This window comes from Sminthopsis crassicaudata, chromosome 3 (genome assembly GCF_048593235.1).
Source record: "Sminthopsis crassicaudata isolate SCR6 chromosome 3, ASM4859323v1, whole genome shotgun sequence".
Lineage (NCBI taxonomy): Eukaryota > Metazoa > Chordata > Mammalia > Dasyuromorphia > Dasyuridae > Sminthopsis > Sminthopsis crassicaudata.
The window spans coordinates 161,317,598-161,338,823 of record NC_133619.1 but is presented as its reverse complement, the minus strand read 5'-3'; positions in this window follow the sequence as shown (position 1 = coordinate 161,338,823).

Genomic DNA, 21,226 nt, shown 5'->3' with positions numbered 1-21,226 from the left:
GGAACCCCTGATCTAGAGGAAGTAAAAGTATAAATTATTAAATATTCATAAAAGTCTTCCTTTATAATTGTTCTGTGATTTATTTAGTGCAAGTATTATTATTCTCACTTCACAGATGAAGAAACTGAGACTCAGAGAAAATAAATATCTTGTTCATGATTGTACATCCAATACTATCCTAATTCAAGGACTCAAATTTCAAGTCTTAAAGCAATTCTTATATTTCTCTTACCCCAAATTTATTCTCTTCCATAAAAGAATATGAAAAACAAAAAGGATGTGAAGGAAGAATAAAGCATAATGAGTCAATTAATTGTCAACTCACAGTTTTCAGGGATTCATTACATGCTAGCAACTGTGCTAAGTGTGGAAAATGAAAGAAAGGTAAAAAACAAAAATCCAATATCCCCCACAAAAAGCAATAACAAAACAAATAATTAAGCAAACAAAAAAAAAACAATTCTTGCTCTTAACAAGCTCACATTCTAGTGGGGCAGACAACAAGCAGACAGACTTAAAAGGGGAATTGGAAATCTAAGAAAGAAGAATTTAGGAATGGGGAATTAAGGAGGGCTTCCTGCAGAAAGTAAACTTTGAACTGAAATTCTGAGTGGTGATTTGAGAAAAAACAAGTTGGTTTTTTTTTTTTTAATTGTTGTACATGCACATGTAATAAAGATAAAGCATACTTTGTCCACTTGCCACCATCTTAATATGGTGTCCATAACTTCCTTTCCCTTCCTTAGTCAGTTATTTTCTAAAGATAGTGAGATCTCATGAACGTCATTCTCCATTCTGTTCTCCTTTGCTGCAATTTAGAGCTAGATATTCTAGCCAAGACCAAGCCCTTCACTGGTGTTCTTAATTCTATTTCTCACCATCTGTCTGCTTCTTTTAAAAGCTGGTTTTTAGCCCCATCCTTCAAGAGTTATCATTCTATCCAGGGTTACCAATAGTTTCTTAACAACTAGATCCTTTTTTTCAATTTTCACTCCATTTGAGCTGTTGGCAGTTTTTGAGCAATTCTCTTGGTCTTTTTGACATTGCTCTTCCCCTTGTTCTCCTACCTCTCTAAGTGTTCCTTCTCAGTCTCCTTTTATGGATTTTCATTCATATCCTAGCCCTTATCTTAATGAATGGCCATTAAATTGAATGATATAAGTTTAAATTTTGGGCCTCCTAACAAAATAGTATTAAAGAGGACTCCTAAGCCTTTCTTAATCAGATCTCCAGTGGAAAGCTTATGCTTTTAATCTTCTTACAGCAGCTTTTTCCTGGCATTCTGGTCACCATTCATTAGGCTTAGACCAGGGGTTCTAAAAGCTCTCATTGGAATGCTACTTCAATAGGGTCAAAGATCCCATTGACTCTCTCTATTCCAGTCTTTCTCTCTCTCTTTTTTTTTTCCCCTTTTTTTTCACCACAGACAAATTAACAAACAGAAATCTCCATCTGAATTCATGAAAATGATGCTCCTTTTGATGAGAAACTAATGAGATTGTATCTGGTTTTTATTAACAAGCATAAGAAAATGATTAATTCATGCCAGAAACAAAAGTAAAGATATCATTTTAGAAACATTAATATTACCAGGCATCAGCTTATGAGCCACCTGGAGAACCCTCGTAGACCACCAGGATGCTGAGGAAATTTTTAAAAAATATATATAAATATTGGGAACAGGCAGTAAATGGATCTGAAACTGGGACCCCTGCTTTTTAAAAGGATTACCCTTCCTGCCCACATTGGTATTAACTCTTCCAGTAAGTGTCTATTCTAGACAGATCAATTCCATCAAAGTCTACTTTGTTTTTTATTCTGAACATAAACCCTGTCTGTTTGTCTGTATGTATGTTTCTCTGTCTGTCTCTCTGTCTTTTTCTCTGTCTCTGTATGTCTCTCTAAACACACACACACACATACAGACACACACACATACAGACACACACACGATGCAAAACTATGAATCTTCATTTCATACTGTTTGTTTTTTTAGCACATATATGCTTTTTTCACATATTATTTTCTGTGTTTTCTTCTGAATATTATGATTTTTTCTGTTCAATTTTAAAAATGTTTTAATGATTTTTCTTGTATTCTACATCAATATTGCTAATACAACTAGGACCTGATAAATGCCACTAATGAATCTCTGAAAAGTAGTCCCATTATTTTAATTTGCACTTCATATTTCTATTGGTGTTAGAAACAAAGACCATATTTTACATAATTATAACCTTGAATAGTGTCAACCTAAAACTACGACTACTTCAAGTGATTCATTATTGAGACCTAGCTGTACCTATCTTCTCCTCTAATCCCTTACCTTTTAAAACCTTAGAGAAAGAAGCCCCAAACCTCTGTATTAAGATAAAATTGTCCAAAAAAGACAGACCCACATATCCATGTTCAACAATGTATAATTATTTTTTGCACCTTGAGTTTGCCATCCCTTTGTCAGATGATTTTATAACATTTTAAATAAGCTAGTCTGTTTCTGTTGATTTTTGCTTATTTTCTAAGGCAAGGATTTTTAACCAGGTGTCTATAACTAACCGATGAAGGCCATGGATGTATTTTAGAGGTTCCATGAACTTGGAACTTTTAAAATTTGGTAACTATTTCAATATAAATGATTTCCTTTGCAAGTCAATATGTTTTATTTAGTACTTTGAAAAGAGATTCATATCTTCACCAGATTGCCAAAAGTGTCCATGACATACATTAAAAAGTTTTAGAATACTTCTTCCAAGAAGTCAAGGTTTATTGTGATATCCATAATCAAAGTTAAAAGATATCAGATGGTATAAAAACTCTCAGAGAATAAGTAGGTAGGAGACATAGAGAATCACGTGTCAGGCCCACAGTCAGGAATCATCCTTTTCTTACGTGCAAATCCTGCTCAGATACTTGCTGACTGTGTGATCCTGAGGAACTCACTTAACTCTATTTGTCTCAGTTTCCTCATCCATAAAATGAAATGGAAAAGGAACTGGTTTCAAACTATTCTAGTATCTTTGCCAAGCAAACATTCATTGGAATCATGAAAACTTGGAGATGATCATCTAGTCAAACCCATATTCAAAAGGAATATCAACTATCATATTTTTGAAAAGTTGACATCCAGGCTTTTCTTGAATACATACAAGTGGGGAGAAAGGAAGAAGTGAATACATCTCATGATTGTCCATTCCAGTAATGGATAGCTTTAACTGCTAGGAAATTTCTTTGAATATCAAACCTAAATTTATTTTGATAGCTTCCACCCATTTTTTCCTGGTAATGCCCTATGAGACTAAAAGGAACCAATCTAATCTTTCTTTCACATGGCAGACCTTCAAATATTTTAGCACAGCCATCATTGAACCTTTCTCCTCTTCTTCCTCCTTTTCATATACTTTCTATTCTTCAGGCTAAATATCTCCAGTTCCTGCAACTAATCTTTATCTGAAATGAACTCAAGATTACTTGCTTTCCTATGGAAAAATTTTACTTTCTCAATGTGTTTCTTAAACTGTGATGTCCAGAATTTAACACAATGCTCCAAATGTCTTGTGGCTAAAGCAAAGAACAGAGAGATTATCACTTGAATCCTTGAACTGATGATTTTCTTAATGTACTTTGACAATATTGACATAGTGAGTTTGCTGGCAAGTAAAACTTCTAAAACTGTTTTCAAACAAACTGCTGTCTTATTATGCCTTTTTATTATATTTGAAAATTTATTTTTGTACCTGTTTAGTATTTTATACTATTGAATTTAAACTTATCTTATTCTAGTCCATTAAATTGTTTTTGAGTTCCTCACTTTTTCTTTATCCAATGTATTACCTGCCCCTCTTAGCTTTAAATCAATTGCAAATTTGATAAGATTTTCATAACTATTTAAATTAATTATCCAACATTATAGCAGGTGCTTAATAATTGTTTATTGATTGATTGATTGATTGATTATCTGGTATCTGTTAGGTACTGTTTTAAATGCTAGTTCTATGAAGAAAGGCAAAAATCCTACTCTTGAGGAGCTCACATACTAATAAAGGAAATAATGTATAATAACTAGGTACATACAGATTATAAGTGGAGATGTGAGGGAAACCCAGGAAGGCTTTGTATTTAAGGTGAGATTTGAGCTGACTCTTTTAAGGAAGCCAGGAGGTGGAGGCAAGGAAGCAGAAGAAATAATGATAAACAATGTGAGAAGGCCCTGAGTCAAGAAGGAGAATAAGGGACAGTAAGAAGACTGAAAAAGTAGGAAGGGGCCAGTTTGATAAGGATAAAATTTATAAATGATTCTAGAGACAAACATTAGAGTTTATTGAGTGGGAGGGAAGGGTGAAATGGTCAAATCAGTGTTTAAGAAGGTCACTTTGGCAGCCAAGTTGGGTTAGACTGGGATAGGAAAAAACTTGAGGTAGGGAGACTAAACAGAAATTATTGAAATAAATAGACCAGGTGTAAAGGAATGATGAAAAGAAGCAGGGTGGACAATGTGTGTAGAGAGAAGGAGATACATACAAAAAATATTGTGAAAATAGAAAGAATAAGTCTCAGCAATAGATCTGAAAAGTGTTGTGATTGCAATTAAAATGGACATCTCTATTTCAAGCTGTGGTGACTGGGAGGAAATAGTTCTTTTGAGAATAACAGGGAAGCAGGAAAAAGTATAGCTTGGGGGAAAAGATGGGTTCTGTTTAGAGATGAGCTTGATGTTTCTATGGGACTAGTTTGTGATGTTGAATAGACACTTCATGATGTGAGTGGAGGTCAGCAGAGAGATGGAACTGGAAAAATCTGAAAATCATTTACATAGTAGTAATAATTGATCCTATGTGTTTTGATAAAATCACCAGGTGAAATTGTTTGGAAAGAGAAGTTATAAGGCAGAACTTTTGGGGAATACTCAGAGTAGACATGTCCTTGGGAAAAATACAGAAAAAAATGAGAAAAAATGGTCGAAGAGGCATAGGCATAGGCAACCAGGAAAGAGACTAAAATCATTTAAATCTAGAGAGGAGAGTATATGCAGAGGAGAGTGATCAAAAGTGTCAGAGATTGTAGTGAGCTAGCAAGAAGGATAAGGATTAAGAGAAAAACCCTTTGTAATAAGTCTCTAATAAGTCTCATTTCCAAAATATAGACATTACTGATTAACATTTATAAGAATAAGAGTTATTCCCAAATCAAGAAACAACTAAAGGATATTGACAAAGTTTTCAGAGGAAGAAAATCTCTAAAACTATCAATAACCATATTTAAAAAAATAAAATGTTCCAGATAACCAATAATTATAAAAAAACAAATTAAAGAATTTCTAATGCTTTACCACATTTTCCTAAAATTGACAAAGTTGACAAAAAAAGGGAAGATGGACAGATGTGAAGGATTTTCTGAATTAGTCCAGTCACCGTAGAAAACAATTTGAAACAATGACCCAAAAGTTACTAAACTCAGAGCTTTTGAAAGTCTAAATACATACACACACACATACATACACACACACACACACACACACACACACACACACACACAAGACAGAGACAGGTAGACAGACAGACAGAAACAGAAAGAGCAGATGTATATGTATAGTACTAAAGACTTGCAAAGTAAGATTTTACCTATCATTTGTAAACACATTCAGGGAAACCTGGAAAGATTTGTATAAACTAATGTAAAGTGAGCACAATCAGGAAGACAATTTAAACAGCAACCACAACATTCTAAAGACAAACAACTTTGAAAGACTTATGCATAATGAAATGACCAACTATCTTTCCAGAAGAATTATAAGGAAATATACTGCTCACTTTCTGATAGAGAAATGAAGGATTCAGGGTACAGTTTGAAGCATATGTTTTTTGAACATGGCCAAAATAGGAATTTGTTTTGTTTGACTATATATTTATTACAATTACTTGGATTTTCTTTTCTTTTCTTCTCCCACTTCCCCCAACTTTTTTTTTCTTTTTACTGTGGTGGGAGATGAGGACAAAAAAAGTCAATTAAAAATAAAATTTAATGTTAAGAAAGTTAACTCTCCAATTAAGAGATCATTAATAACATTGGAGAGAGTAGCTTCAGTTGAAAAATAAAATTGAAAGCCACACTGCTTGAGTTCAAAGACTCTTCAGTGAGACTGGGAAAATTTGAATAGCAAGGGATTTAAGACATTAGTCAGTTTTGAACATGAGAATATTTGGACATTAAGATGCAAACAGCTGGGCAGCTTTAATTTACCAATGTAAGCTGTTCATTTCGATTTCACGTTTTGCAAGAGAGTAACATTTGCTTTCAAACCCAGGCGCTTGAAGAAAAAGGAATCACTTAGCATTGTGGGGTACAAGTAGATCCCTTCAGTGTGTGGGAAACACAATCTGTGCCCCTATATTTTCCAAGTGTTCTTCTAATCCCCATCCCTCTCCACATAATTTTATAATCTTAAGCAATACTTCTGTGCCTACGTGATTCATCATTTTCAAAAAGTATTGGAAGAGTCTCTGTAATGTGCTCTATAGATCTTTGTTGTTACCAAGTTAAAGAAATAACTGCTCCAGAAGCTCTGAATAGTGAATCATTGCCTTTATTGCATTCTTCTCATGTCTGGATTATTAAGGATATTTTTTAGGTCCTATCAAAAATACATTTTCATTTCTGTATTAATTTAATATCATCCTTGCAGCTATGGATGTTCCTATATTATATAATCCAAGAATCATTTAAAGTTGGAAAGGACCTGAGAAGTTATACAATCCAGATGAGCCTTACCCACCTGAAAAGCATGAATACTGTTCACCTTATTTTTGATTTCTCTTCTACATCCTAGCTTCTTAAACTGTTGGTCACAAACCAATGTAGTGCCTTGTAACTAAATATAGGGGTTACAAAATTATGATTCATTATCAGAAAATGTTTGAGTCCTATAAATATTTTATATATCTTTATACCCAGGGTCATGTAAAAATTTCTCAGGCAAAGGGAAATTGCAAGGGGAAAATGTTTAAGAAGTCCTGATATAGATCAAGCTTTACCACAAAAACCCCAAACATTTAGCTAAAGGAAAATTCCATGAGGGCAAGGACTTGCATTTCTTTGATTCCCTAGTACCCAACACAATGAACATATGAGATTTATAACAAAAGTTTCTTAGTCAACAAACATTTATTGGGCCCTTACTATTGTTCCAGGCACTGTGCTAAGCAATAAGGATATTCAGGCAAGAACCGGCCCTGCCATCAAGGAGTTTTCATTCTAATGGGAAAGACAACATGGAAATAAACAGGTCCATACTAAAATACATATAGAGTAGATGGAAATTGTCTATTTGAATTGAAGTAAATTAATAGAGTAGAAGAACTATGTTGTATTATACTCTTTATTCCTAATTTGGTGTCTTTTATAAGCAAGAGCACTATTACCTTAGTTTTTTGTGAATTAAAGATATTGTTTTAGCATTCTAATTGGAAGTGAGCTCTGTCTTTGGTGACTAAATCTCCAGAGAAATATCATACTGCAGCAATGACCCAAAACAGCCACAGCTACCAAGCAGATGATGATAATGACCTTCAGAAATTACACTTTCCATCTGTTTCTTTCCCTTGTGTCAAATATTTCATTAAAGTGTCTAGCAAATTAATTTTAAAATCTATTTCTAATAAACAGGGATTGTTTCCAATGGGTCATCTCTAGTTTTTATAAAAAGGTTAAGATTATCACATTATTCTTTGTATTTACTAAAGTAATACTTCTTTTTCCTAATAAAATGTCTCTATTCCAATTACCCCTGAAAAGATCATGATACATCTAAGTTCACTGTCAGGAAAAGATCCTTTTTTCCACATAAACAAATAAAGATTTATGTAATAATACACACAGTTATATAGGTGACTAATAGAAGCTTAACTATTTCCTATAACATGTAGGTTAAGTCTGATTTATTTAATTTATTGCTTGTTCTCTTTTTCCGTCTTACTCTTCCTATTCCCTGTATTATTGTTCAGTCTTCAGTCATGTCTACCTCTTTGTGATCCCATTTGGAATTTTCTTGGGAAAGATACTGGAGTGGTTTGCTATTTTCTTCTCCCATTCATTTTACAGATGAGGAAACTGAGGCAAACAAGGTAAAGTGACTTGCACAGGATGACATAGCTAGTAAGTATCTGAGGCTAGATTTGAACTCAGGCCAAGCTAAAGGCCTGGCACCCTATTCACTATACCACCTAGTTGCCCATGTTTCTAAATAAGCTGCTTCTATTTTGCATTGTCTCTTTATCCAAATGTTTACTGTTTTGTATTATTATTCCCTGTTCCACTCTCGGCCCCATCCTCTCCTCTATATCCCCTTATTGTCATATTGGAGAGATATGTGGTACAGTGCAGAAATAGTTATGCATTTGGACTTAGTGGATTTGGATTTGAATTCTCTCTCCCACCACTTACTGCACACCCAAGGACAAATAGCTTTTCAATAGGACTCAGTTTTCTTACCTGTAAAATAGGTTTGAATTTAAGATGATTTCTAAGATCTCAAATTGCCAGTTGTGAGATCCTGTGATCCATCTCAGATTGTTTCATTTGGTGCTTATTTCAGTAAGTCAGTTGTGTTTTAACTTGCCCCCCCCCCTTTTTTTTTGGCTATTCTCTTTTTTTGTGGATTTCAAGCTATTTTTCTGCAGGCAGGAGGAGCACTTCAGCACTCATTTCTACATGGAGATGGCAGAGTATATACTCATTATTCTCTACGTAAACACAGCATTCCACAAAACCTGGTACTCATGTTTCTCTAGTACCTTGAGTTTCCTCGGTGAATGGCACTAAATGAAGCGAGATGTAGTTTCTTAGACACAAAAGAAGCAAGGCAGCTGAACAAGTATATTTTGGCAAACCATAAATCTTAGCTTAATTAGAAATTGAAAGAACTAGAAGAAAAAGAAAGGTAACTGGAAAAAAAACCAAACCCTAATATGATCAAGCTGAAAATAATTCTGGTCACTCTTGAAGATACTTTGCATTTCAAAGGGGAATGCTTCTGGTTAATGTTCCGGACACCAGATGGGAAATTAGATTAGCTATTTTATTTTCCAAAATAACTTGTGTTTTCGTCATTATACTTTAGCATTTACTGAATACCAACAATGTGTTATTCTTCTGTTAGACATATTTTTCACTAGGAGTTAGATAGTCAGTGATGATACATATTTTTCACTAGGAGTTAGATAGTCAGTGATGATACATATTTTTCACTAGGAGTTAGATAGTCAGTGATGATACTAACCAGGGCTAAGCATAAAGAATATAGGTAATGATTTTGAAATAATAGATAATACCGGGGAAGATTCTGGGATGCAGGAGGGGGATAAGATCAACATGAATGTGAGATATTCAAAAAATATCTGTCTGGAAAAAAAATTTTAAAAGGGAATAGTAGTAAACATGTCAATAATACTCATTTATATAATCAATATAGTATTTATTGAGTCTTTTATTAAACACTAGATATAAAGAAACAAAATGAAGCTCTTTCTCTTTTGTGGGTGCTTGAATTCTTCTGGGGGAGACAATATGTCTATATATAAATTCTCAAATCAATCGTAAGGGCATTTGCTCTATGAATCCAATCTCCATCCCTATGAGTGTATGTCTGAAACAATTTCCCATAGTCATGACTACCATATATGTGCTATGTCTTTTGATTTAAAAGCAAGCTCCTTATTTGATTTTTTTAACTTGTTGCCACAAAGTGATGGATCTAGAGTCAAGAAGACCTCAGTTCAATTTCTACCTTGGACTCTTACTAGTTTTGTGAGCCTGAACAAGTCACTTAGTTTGGGCCATCACCATGCCAGACTAAATAGGCCATATTTGCCCTTTATTTGTTTGGTTCCAGGACTTCCTGGCACTTCAGACCTTTCCAGCCATGTCCTCTCCTTTTCTCTTTCTAGCTCCAAATGTATTGTCTTCCTACAATAAAATGAAATATCTTTTAGGGCAAAGGCTATCTTGATTGTTATTTTTATTTTATACCTCTAGTGTTTAGCAAATTTCCTGGTACGCACTTAAAATGTTAGTTCTATCTCTATCTATCTATCATCTATCTTAGTCGCTATGTGTTGCAGAACAAGTTGTGTAACCAACTCCAAGTTTCAATTTTTTTTTCATTTATAAAATGGGGATATAAAAGGCTAATAGATGTCAGATATAAAGCAAATGGGTGAGTCCTGTAAATTTCAATGACAAATTAAGAAAGGCTACAACACCCTTTAGATCTTTATCATCCATTATTTTTACTCTTACTATCACTATCTGAGGATTATTAAGAAAGGCACTTAATCATTCTCATGATAACATGTAAAACAAGCGTTGGCAAGTGCCAGCTGGCCTTGCACCTGCTCTTCTAAAACAAAATGGAATGCAAATAATGCGGACAATGCCCTCACCTTTCCATAATATTTCAATGTAAAAAAAAAATTTATCTTTATTAATGATACATTATAACTTTTAGTTGTTCAATTCCTTCTTTTCTTGCATTTTAGAAATCATTGTTATCATTTAATCTATGCAGAACATATATATATATATATATATATCTAATGATGTGTAGCATTTACACAACACTGTAAGATGTGCAAAGCACTTTACACATTTGATCCTCACAACAAACCTATCAGATAGATACTATAATTATCTCCATTTTCTAGAAAAAGAAAATAAGACTGAGTTCAGTACTCAAGATGACAAATATAGTAAGTACCTGAAACAAGAATCAAACTCTGGTCTTCTCAAATCCATGTTCAATCAAATGGACAGTGACATCTAGTCATCTAAATGAAGACATTTTACCTCAGTGAAGAATTTCATTTTTTAAAAAAATTTTTAAGGAAATAGAGTGGTTTGATTGTCCTGGCAGAGTAAATATAAAGCACATCTCCTAGACAAGAAGACCTTCTTCAATATGTCTGTGAGATCCTCTTCCACCTTCAAAGGCCATAGAATGCATACCCAATCAAATCTGCCACTATTAAAAAGAGAAATGACTACTCCCTGTCTCTGATACATAGTGCCTGTGAAACCCTGAGCACTTACCTTATCACTGCTCTAGGCAATTGTCTAAAACTATAAGTTGTAGAAAAGGTGCTGGCCTATATTGGTAGAGGGATTTTTTTTTTCACCTAGGAATTACAATAAAATGACAGGTCCCCTTATCCCTCAGGCAGGGGTTCTTAGGTATGTAATACACAATCAGTCATATCTAAAAGTAGACAGCTTTCCTACTCCCACTCCAGTAAACTCCACACTTTGCAAAGGAGAAATCTAGAAATAAGGAAGCATTGAATCATTTATGTGAGTGCACCTAATAAAATGGTAATAATAATAATAATAATAATAATAATAATAATAATAATAATAATACCTCTTTAATCAAAGATAAGTAGCCACTTAAATTCAGGGCAGGGAGTTCTACCAAACAAGACAAACAGACAATCCCTAGGCACTTTCAATCCAGAACAAATAATATTGACACAGACAAGCACGTATAAGGATGTGTAAATGTGTAAATGATGACTGTACATCCAGCTGGGAAAACCAGGGAAGTTCAGGAGTGGAGAAACAAATCATTATTTATACTCCGTGAAGAAGTGATCATTTGTGGTCTTGGTGCTGGGTGAATTCTTCCATTCTACAAGTGACTCATCACTGGGTTAAAGAATGCAGGGAGTTGTCATTCCTGTCCTTGATGAAGGCAGGTTTGGTTGTGTATGGGTTCTGTAGCCTTTGAAGGTTAGAAAAAAATATGGCTCACAGACGTAAGAGAACCAGGCCTTAGAAGAGAAGGAAGTGGCAGGCAAGAAAATGTGGAGCTAAAAGGTCAGGAATAAGTAAGGGTAATGGTGAGGAGGATAATAGAATGAGTTAGGAACAGGACTGTTGGTGACGTTCAATCCATGTTGAATTAAAAATTTTTGAGTCACAGACAGATACCTCAATACCAGCTTCCAGGGGTGTGTCCTTTGCTCTCTTTCAATATGAACTGCTTAAAATAAACAAAGATGTAACCTTTTTGAAATATTTATTTCACTCTTAATGTTTAAGAATTCAGTTCCAACCTGACCAGCCATTGTTTGGAAAGTAGAATTAAACCATGTTAGCAAGGGATGAATAGTAGGGAATGAAATGTGAGACATCCAGTCCACAAGGACAACAGAGGTGATCCAGGAGAAAAGTGTGGGAAGGTATAGTGATACTGCAAATGGAGACACCCTCCATTACCTACCCACTAACAAGCTGGACCCAGTGTATCTGAGTATATGCAAAACCATGATTCACCTGTGCTCCTGAAGATGCTGTTGATGATAATGTCTTTGAAGTAGTGAAGTATCTCTTCACTTCTACAAATATGGATGACAGGAAGTAGATAAAAAGGGAGGTTTGATGTCAGAAATAACAGAGGACAAGTCCTGACTCTAATAAATGTTATTTATTTTAATCTGAATTTAAGAAATAAAACAAACATTTGCATATCATCAAAAAATAAGGGGGAACGATGATTGTATATGAAACTGGAAATCTCTTATGCATACTGGTCATGTGACCCTTGGAAAATTAATTACTTTCTTGTTGTCATTGGCATCTCTCTAAGACCAAAGGATTCAGAGATGCTGGTCATCTGCTTGGGCAGGTAGCACCTTCTTACTGGCAGATCTCTAATCAATGAAAACATAGGTCCAATCTAAATCAAAAAACAAGATTGAAAAAAAATAGAGACCTAACACTTATAATAATACTTACATCACAGGATTAATAGAATCTAGAATATTTACCATTAAACACTGTTTTGCCTAAAATATTGATTTCTGTAAAGTTAAAATGAAGTCATAGGGGAAAATGAGTTTACAGACTTTTAATGTATTTAGAGATTATGAATTATGATTTGTTTTTGAACAAGAGCTTCTATTGCATCATTCTAGAAAAATAATCATTGAACTTCCATTCATGTACAATGGATAACCATTAAAGTCAGCCCATTCTACCACGTGCTGAACAATCTTAAAATGGGAGAAGAGAAGAAGCATTTATGAGGCACCTATTACATGTCAAGCAATGTGCTTAGTTCTGTAGAAATTTTATTTCGTTTGATCTTCATAATGACTCTGAGGTAAATGTTATTTTCCCCATTTTACAACTGAGGAAAACAGAGGAAAGATGCAATGAGTTAATCAAGCTTAAATAGTTAGTAAATTTCTGAGGTGAATGGGAACTTTTATTCCTGACTCCTATGCCATCTTGCTGCCTTTTCTCTCTAGACTGAAATAAGTTATAGAAGCAATTGGCTGGTCACTAGTATCTTTTAGATAGCAAGACAACTTTCCTTTCTGTCTCTCTTTATGTGCAAAATGGATATAATCATCATCCTTGTAATTAAAATGTCAAAGCTAGCTGAAGCAAAATCTTTGAGAATACTTAAAGCTCATTAAGAAAGCCTTATAGATGTAAAAGATACACCATGCTGAGAACAATTGAAAGGAGTCAATACATTTCGGAAATATTGATACTCTAAAATTTTCTTTGAAATCAGAGCAAGTTCATTATACTTTCACATAGTTATATGGCAACAAAAATTTATATTTCAGTGAATTTTAGGTAAATTAATTTTACACTCAAATATGTATTGTCTCAAAGGACAAGCTTAATTTTACAAGATTATCCGTGGTATGTGCACTGCATACTGTTATAGGTACATAGTAGGATATATGGCCATATATTGCTTATGGCTATAAAGATTTTTTCCTTTTCTTTTTATCAATTAGCACTTAAAAACAATGTCTGCATGTAATAGGCATTTAATAAGTCTTTAATAACTGGATAATTATAGAAAATGATTGTATATGTTGTCTTCCTTGGGTAGAGTGTTTGGGCAGGGATTTGATTGCCTCACAATCTTGAATTTGAAGAAAGAATATGAGCCCAGGGGTATCAAACTCAAATACAAATGGATCACTGCTCCCACATATTTACATTTTAAGCTGAAAAAGCTGAAAAGCTAAAACAAAGGTATAAAACCTTATGAATGTGACCCTTATTCACTTAGCTCTAATATACCTCTCATTTGAGAACACATTTTTATTGTTCACTAGTTGCGAACAAAAACTGTACATCCCTATGCTGGTAAGAAGTTTGTTCAAATTGACTAGGACAAAAATTTCAAACTAAATTCCCAGAGGCCCTTCAGGTTCTAAAGTAAAGCCTGAACTAGAATAAAGTATAATTGGAAAATGTTTAGCAAAATGAATAAAATTACAACACAACCTTGATAATGCTAATTTGTGGTTTTCTAAGTCAATATGTGGTAGCTGTGATCCATTTCTATTTGAGTTTGACAGCCCTGTGCTCATACTCTGTATCCTGGGGTTTCAAGATACTTGCCCTTACAATCTACCCAAGGGAGACAACATGAACAACCATTTTCTATAATTAGTCAGACAAGAAAGATTTATTACATAGCTATTCTGTGCCATGCGTTGTTTTAAGCTCTGACTGATGAAAAGAAAAGAAAATAATTTCCAGTTCTCAAGAAGCTCACAGTGGAGAGAGAATAAGTAAACAACTACGTATAAACAAGATACATACCAAATATTTCGGATATAATCAGTTAAGGAGCTAGCATTAAATGACTTCAAGAAAGTCTTCTTTTAGAAGGGCGATCTTAGCTGGTATTTGGATAAAGCCAGGGAATTCAGAAGGAAGAGACATGGAAGGCACAGGGGACAGCCCTCCCAAAAAATAAATGATAGTGGATTTTCTTGTGTTAGGAATAGCAAGGAAATGAATGTTTTTGCATTGAATAGGATGTTGGGATGAGGAGTAAATGCAAAAAATGTAGAAAGGCAGGAAGAGATTAAATTTTTAAGAAGTTTAAAAACCAACAGGATTTTATGTGTGATTTTGAAAGTAATAGGAAACAAGTGGGATTTCTTGAATAGGGAGGTGACAAAGGTATACTAGCAATTTGGGAAGATTATTTTGACAACTGAATGGAGGATGGACTAGAACAGTAGAGAAATCTGAAACACAGACAAAGCAAAAAAACTAATATAATGGCAAACTCTTGGGTAATGAAAGTCCACATTAGGGCAGTAGTAATGTCAAAGGGGAGGTGTTATGGGTTGGAAGGGTGAGAGTAATCTGAGCAGTAATAGGGAATTCCTGAAGGGGGAGGTTTTGGAAGAGAAATATAATGACAAGTTGAAATTAAGATATCTTTGGAATATCCAGTTTAAAAATGTCTTTTCAGGAAGGAGATCAGGAGAAAGGTTAGGTTTGGATAAATAGATCTGAGGATATGGAAGTTGATGAATTTACCAATAAAACTAGTAGGGAGGGAGAAGAGAAGGAAGCTCAAGATACATCCTTGGACATTTAGTGTAAGTGTCATTAAGAGACAAAGTTTTAGCAAAGGGACTGAGAAACAGCAATCAAAAAGATAGGAAGAAACCATGATAGAGAAATGTCCTGGAAAACTATAGAGAAGAGAATGATTGACAACTTCAAAGACTATAGAGAGCTCAAGAAGGATGAGGAATGAGAAAATAAAAGATACTGTTCTTTTTTGGACATAGTAGTTTTAGTTGAATAATGAGGCAAGAAACAGTGTTAAGAAAAGAAGGAAAAGGGCAGCTACATAGCACAGTGAATAGAACAATGGCCCTGAAGTCAGGAGAACCTGAGTTCAAACCAGTCCTTAGACACTTAATACTTCCTAATTGTGTGACCCTAAGCAAGTCACTTAACCCTAATTGCCTCAGCAAAAAAAAGAAAAAGAGAGAGAGAAGGAAAGGAAAGAATTCCAATTTAACTCCTTCCCACCTTCTCATCCTGAAAGATTCTTGTACCAATATGATTTACTATTTTTCATTTATTTTACTTATATTAAAAATGTCTATTTTACTTAAATCATTTATTTGTACAGTTTAGGTATTCTTGTTTTTCTAAATTATAGGTTCTTAATCTGGGGTCAGGTAATTTTTGTATTTAAAAATAATTTTAATCAGAATTGTGATATAATGTTTCCTTTTTGATCTTATATAATTTATTTTAGCTATTTAGCAACCTCTATCTGAGGATTTTGCATCAAATTCAGGAGAGAACCAGTATCCAGTGTGGAAAAATAATGAACATAAATTATTTTATTTCATTCAATAAGGACTATGTGGCTTTCTTTATCAGTGCAATGAAGTCCATGGATTTCATAATAGTGAATAAGGGGGTTGAAAGTGGGCCAGAATAAGGTTAAGAGTCTCTATTCTAAATGATCTCTGAAATGCTTTACATTTAACTGTAAGGAAAAGCCTGCAAACTTACCAATACTCACTTCAAACCTTTGATCCTATTAACTTTAGCCTATGGGAACTAGTTATCCTGTCTCTGAGACCAATTCTGATTCTAGGCAGGAAGCATGCAAATAATTTCTGCTTCAGATAGCAGTTAGCTCAATGTTAAGTTCTCTTGTTGCTTCTGGTGCTTTCTTCAAACTACTTATTTTCTCTGTGGATCTGAGGTACCTAATTGCTAAATTTTTTTTTTCCTTAACTGAACTTCATGAATATAACTGCTTGCTCTTCTTACTCCTGATAATTCTGACCTAAGCCTTGCCTCATCTTTTGTCACTGTCTTCTTCCATCTCAGTCATATGATAACAAAAAAAAAAAATCAATATTTTTGATTTTTAGAATATTCTTATTTTTATGACATTTCTTGAAAAAGATTTTCACATTTCTCTATGTATACAAGCTTCCTGGGCTTCTATGGATAATGTTGACTCATTACTATTAGCAGATACCATGATATAATTCTTAAAACTTTTGTTCTTCTTTGAATGATCTCATTCATAATGATGAAGGTCATAAATCCTGAGGTATGTTAGACAATCAAATTCCTGACCCCTTTGTAACTATGGGAATTTAATATTGTTTTAAGGTTGGGCTCTGCAGTTCAAATACAATTAACCCTGAACCTATTTTCTTCTACAAACTGAAACAAAGCATGGCAACCATTCTATGCATGATAAGTTTCAAAACAAGTATAAAGAATATATATTTTTAAAAACTTCTTCATTTATCTTCTTGTTAGATGGCATTCTATACATCCCAACAATTTCACTCAATACTGGAGGCTAAGGTGCAATATAACATAAGTTTTATAAAATTATGGTACTGAGGAGAAAAATTACATAAGAGAACATAATCTGGTGGCATTCCAGTCCAAGTTTTCAGAGAGCCAAGAGGCTGAACTACTTGGAGCATAACTCAAAATTTTCAGATGCTTATCTGAACTGTATTCAACATCCAAATACTTCAATTCAGTTCCTAATTCTAAAGAACAAAAGTTGAATAGAGTACTCTTCCTTTCACCTGTTTGTCCTACTTCTTATCATAAAATCAAATTTTAATTGTCCTTAGGTATGAAATTAAATGAAAATAGATTGTCTTTCTTTACTTCAAAAATCTTAAAGCTTATCTGGAATGTTAATATATATGGTGAACTTTTGCACCTAATTCTTCTGAAAGCTAGAATCCAGTGTGGAATGTAAGAAATAAAAATAGACTCCATTCAACAAGGAGTACAAAGTACCTTCACACATCCTGAGGCTTGCTTCTAATGATCTTGGTTTCATGTAAACTTGACAATCCTTTGTAGTTAGAGAGTCATAACTAAGCAAGTTTTATCCCCAAGTTTGTCTTGTGCCCCCCTTCTATTTTCAGGCTCTAGATTGAAAATCTACTTCAATTTAATTTACAATAATGTATTGGGAACATTTTATAGCATCTTACGTAAGTCATCTCTGAGACCAATTTTGAAAGTATTTCTTCCTTGAATGTGATATCAGTTTTCCAAACTGTAGAGTGAGTTTGGTGACATAGTGTTTGTCCTGAAATTGGAAAGACCCAAGGTGAAATTTGACTTCATATACTTAATCACTCAATCTCTGTTTGCCTCAATTTCCTGTAAAATGGAGATAACAGTAGCACTTAACTTCCCAGAGTTGTCGGGAGAATCAAATAAGATAACTATAAAATGGTTATCATGGTATATACTATATAAATATTAGTTATTATTATTATTATTATTATTATTATTATTATTATTATTACCTCTGCGGAATGGGGGGAGTTTAGAAAGCTAAGATAAAGTGCCAGGCCTGGAGTCAGGAAGACTTGTCTTCCTGTGTTCAAGGCTCAACCCTGGACCACGTTTGTCTCAGTTTTCTTCATCTATAAAATGAGCTGGAGAAGAAAATGGTGAACTATTCCAGTATCTTCGCCAAGAGAATCCCAAATAGAGTCACAAGAAATCAAACATGACTGAAAAGCAACAACAAAGTGGAGGAGTATGGAGCAATAAGCATAAATACTAAATAACTTTTAAAGATATAATTCCTCTATCAGCACATTAACTTTTTTTCTGAAAACAAAGTTCAAATCAAAATCAATAAAAATAAGATTGTTAGAGCTGATTCACTACAAACTGATGGTGAATTCAGCATTTTTTGAATGGCTGAATGAAAAAAAAAACATTTATTAAATGATTACCATATACATAGAACTATGTTAAGCATTGGGAAAATGAATAGAAGATCCAGGACAATCATTATTTGCAGATGATATGATCATATACTTAGAGAATCCTGGAAAATCATCCCAAAACCTACTTGAAACAATTAACAGCTTTAGCAAAGTTGCAGGATATAAAATAAACCCACATAAATCATCAGCATTTCTATATATTACTGAAAAACTCAGCTGCAAGAGATAGAAAGAGAAATTCAATTTATAACAACTGTAACAAAATAAGGGTGTCAAGACAAACCCAGGAAGTATATGAACACAATTACAAAACACTTCTCAGACAAATAAAATCAGTTCTAAACAATTGGAATAATGTCAATTGATAAAAATGATAATTCTGTCTAAATGTCTACTTGTTCAGTTCCATACCAAACTGTCAAAATATTATTTTATAGAATTAGAAAAATAAAAACAAAATTAATTTAGAAGAACAAAAGATCAAGAATATCAAGGGAATTAATGGAAAAAAAAATACAAAGGAGGGTGGCTTAGCAGTACCAGCCCTAAAACTACATTATAAAGCAGCAGTCATCAAAATCATTTGGTACTGGCCAAGAAATAGAGTGGTGGATCAGTGGAATAGATTAGATACACATGGCATAATAATCAAGGCCTATGGTAACCTAGTATTTGATAACCCCCCAAAATCCAGCTTCTGGGAGAACTTACTATTTGACAAAAATTGCGGAGAAAACTGGAAAATAACATGTCAGAAACTTGGCATAGACCTATCTCTCACACTCCATACCAAAATAAGGTCAAAATCAATATCTTTTTGAAACATAAAGGATACCATAAACAAATTATGAGAGCAAGGCATAATTTACCTATCAGATGTTTGGAGAAGGGAGGAATTTATGACCAAAGAAGAACTAGAGAACATTATGAAAGGCAAAATGGACAACTTTAATTACATTAAATTAAAAAGGTTTTGCATAACCAAAACCAACAGAAACAAGTTAAAAATGGAAGTACAAAGTTGGAAAAAAAAATTTATAAACAGTGCTTCAGATAAAGCACTCATTTCTGTCAAGTTTATGAGAATACAAGTCATTCCCTAATTAATAAAAATTTTCAGATGATGAAATTAAAGCCATTTATGGTTATATGAAAAAAATGCTCTAAATTACTATTGATTAGAGAAATGCAAATTAAAAAAAACTCTAAAGTACCATCTCATATCTTTCAGATTGGCTAAGATGACAGGAAAAGATAATGATAAATGTTGGAGGGGATGGGATGTGAGACTAATGCATTGTTAGTGGAGTTGTGAAATGATCTAACCATTCTGGAGCAATTTGGAACTGCCCAAAGGGCTAACAAATTGTGCATACCTTTTGATCCAGCAGTGCTATTACTGGGTCTGTATTCCAAGGAAATCATAAAGACAGGAAAAGGATCCACATGTGCAAAAAATGTTTGTAGCAACTCTTTTTGTGATAGCAAAGAATTGGAAAATGAGTAGGTTGGGGAATCATCATCAATTGGGGAATTACTGAATAAGTTGTGGTATGTGAATATAATGGAATATTGTTCTTTAAAAATGATGAACAAACTGATTTTAGAAAGCCTGGAAAGATTCACATAAACTGACGTTGAGTGAAACAAGCAGAACCAGGAATACATTGTGCACAGTAACAACAAGAATGTACAATGAAACTTTGAAAGACTTGGTTCTTCTCAGTGGTCAGTGATCCAAGACAATCCCAATAGACTCTGGATAGTAAATGCTATCTGCATTCAGAAAAAGAACTATGGGGGGCAGCTAGGTGGTGCAGTGGATAGAGCACCAGCCTTGAATTCAGGAGGACCCAAGTGTGACCCTGGGCAAGTCACATAACCTTAGCCTCAAAAAAAAAAAAAAAAAGAAAGAAAGAAAGAAAGAAAAAGAACTATGAAGATTGAATATAAATCAACATATGCTATGTTCACTTCTTTTTTGTTTTTTTTTTCTCCCTTGGTTTTTCCTTTTTATTCTGATTTTTCTCTCCCAACATGATTCATAAAGCAGTTTTAAAATAAATTAAATTAAAAATATTAATATTAAATTAAATTAAAATAAATTATTAAAATAATTTAAAATTATTTTATTATTATTAAAATAAATAAATTAAATTTAAATTAATTAAAATAAATATTTTAATTTATTAAAATAAATTAAATATTTAAATTTAAATTCAATTAAATATTAAAATAAATAAATAAATAGGTAGGTAGATAGATAAAAATCCAAGACAATCCCTGTTCTGAAGAAGCTCTCCTATTCTAAAAAAGAGAAACAACATAATTAAGAGGTTTTAGCTATGTGGAAATATTACATGATTTCATAAGAGTGTATTAGCAAGGAAGGTGATTATGCATTTTACTGGGTATAATTTTCATTGTTACAACCATATTAGTTTCCAATGTCCCATTATTTGACAATGTCAAAGACTTTGGTGGTAACTTTCTTTTCCTGAGCTTTAGTAGCTATGGTTGTTGAGAAAATAGGGGCAGAAGTCCAGTATAGTTCTGCTGCATTTATAAGCAATCTAATACACTATACTTAATCTTATGAAAATAATGCCTCAGGGCAGCCAGATGGTTCAGTGGATAGCGCACCAGCCCTG